Below are 2,447 nucleotides of genomic sequence, written 5' to 3'. Positions count from 1 at the left end.
GAGCCAATGCACATATTTTACTATGTGGATGTTGCTCTTTGAGCTTTGTTTCTAGCTCTGGACAGCGTAATACGTGGTGCAGTCTACAAGAACATCCAAGGAGTTGGCGATACGCCTGTTTTTCACTGAAAGAACTAATGCAACAAAATTCATGAATTGACGCTGTTTTGATTCTTGATTCATGCTTTCGGTTTTCAAGTAGTGCATTGAAGAACTACGTAGGTGGACGCCCGTGTCCAAGCGCATATCTTTTTTTCACAAAATTTTCAGATTATTGTCAAGTGCATCGCCGAAAGCGCAACATAAAAATGATAATCGGTGCTCTTCGTTGCTTTAGAAAAAGCATATTTATAAATAACAGGAGGCCCCGAGACAGCCATAGACTGTGGGACGTCCTTCTGTAAATAATTGGTCCTCATAACCAGTAACCTATTCTGAATAAATCAATTTCAATCTCAATATTAATGTACTGGAGCAGAACGAGCACTATAAACTGCTTCGAGAAAGATAACAATGATGAGTTTGGTCAAAGCCTTGTGCATGTGTCGCCTGAGCTGTGCGACCTATCCCTACGGTCATCTACTCTCTAAGAGCTGCATTAAATAAACCAGAACACCTTTCGACAATTTGGTGGAGGTACTGGGCGCTATGACGACCTGCAACTCTACAGCTGCACATTTCCTTCCGTTTCTGCCATGCCTATGGACGCCGGGCCGCCCGACCCACCCCAGGCATCGCCCATCGTGTGTTCTGGTGCTCTATGCAAACGAAATCCTCCTGTCTTCAACTGCACCGACGATTAAGATGTGGAAGATTGGCTCTCTTCATAAGACGGCGTAAGTACTCATAACGAATGGAATGGCACAGCTAAACTAACTAATGTCATCTTCTAAGTTTCGAGAGTCGATAATCTCTAGTTCTGGAATCATGAATCCCCTTTTTACCCCTGGACGGAATTTAGGAATTGTTTCAAATAAGTCTTCGGTTGCCCTGCTTTGCGTTAGCTTCGCGCAGAACGCTTGCGCCGTCGCGCTGAGCAAAGGGGTGAAAACTTCACCAGCTACATGGAAGATGTAGGTGACTTTAGCAGTGCAATAATGCCACTACGCTCGAAGCTGAAAAGCTAAAGAATGTCATTAAAGGCATGGAGTATTAGGCCTTCCAAATCCCCTCGCTAAAAATCCTCACAAGGTTGACGACGTCGTTACGCTGTGTGAGAGCTATGATGAGCTCCACGTGCAAAGCCTTACTACGCGCCCAGCTGTCGCACCGGACGACACTATTTCGGCCCTAACCGACAGTTCCACCCACTCCTCGTTCCTCGGCCAAGTCAAACAATTCGTTCAAGAGGAAGTCGCGCGCCAGATGTCACTTCTGCCTATTACCCCTGTCGTCTCAGTCCTCTGTCTCTGGAACTACGATGGGCCATACATGAACAAATCAGCGACGCACTACTTCTCGCTAATCAGCCACCTCAAGAACCGCTTCTTGTCACGTACGCTGCCGTCTTCACCAGTCCAAGACCTCCGCCTGCAGTTGCGCACTACACACCCACAAGTGGATTCTACACTTCGCCTTCTGCAGGTGTGAACTGCACGCACCGAAGCGGCTTCTGCGCGCCTCTGCAACCCCTACGCTTGGCTCAGCATTGTACACCCCAACCTGAGCCCCCTGCTCACAATCTGTGGCGTATCCAAGGCAACAGGCCCATTTGCTTCGCCCATGGCTTTGCTGGACACGTTTCATGGTTCGGCCACCAGCCGGACTGATACCCTCGCGATACCGCGAAACCGCTAGGGAATGCTCCTGACTCCCTCTCCCGCTATGCTTCACCAGTTCCGCACTTCGCTTCCTCTTCCCCTCTTCCCATAATCTTCAACACTCGTCGGTCTCCATCTCACTGCCGACGTTTACTGCCTTCCATTATCCGCCGCCATCCAGCTGTTGAAGAAAACTAAAAAGGCGCCGTTCTGGAGGCAAGGACTGACATCTCATCGGACTGCTCAAGGCCTTGTTTATTTCGCGCAAGCGTCCATGAACTTTATGCCCAAGGTGTCGCCGCTCATTCGCTTGCCGATACCAATTCTGCAGTGTCCGTGATTGCAGACCAGCTTGGTTGTACGCTCCAAAAAGTCGCGACGCTGTTTTCTGCCATTTCGCTCCGCACAGCAAGTGCTCAGCCAATTTTCCTTTATGAACGTGTACCGTCCATGTCGTCATACAAGACAGTCTATACCAGATTGAGCTTGTCGTTCTTCCCCGCTGTGCTCATGCCGTCATTCTGGAATCTGACGTGCTCTCATCTCACCACGCAGTTATTATTTCTACCTGCGGAGAGTTTGTGCTGACTCCATTTTGTGGCACTCCTAATGAAGATATGCCTCTATATTCTGCTCGAATGTTCGTAGCCGCCAACACCGATATCAATGCTGCCTCTTCGTGGCTGT

This window comes from Dermacentor variabilis, chromosome 3, assembly GCF_050947875.1.
Source record: "Dermacentor variabilis isolate Ectoservices chromosome 3, ASM5094787v1, whole genome shotgun sequence".
NCBI lineage: Eukaryota > Metazoa > Arthropoda > Arachnida > Ixodida > Ixodidae > Dermacentor > Dermacentor variabilis.
Note: the sequence above shows the minus strand (reverse complement) of the source record.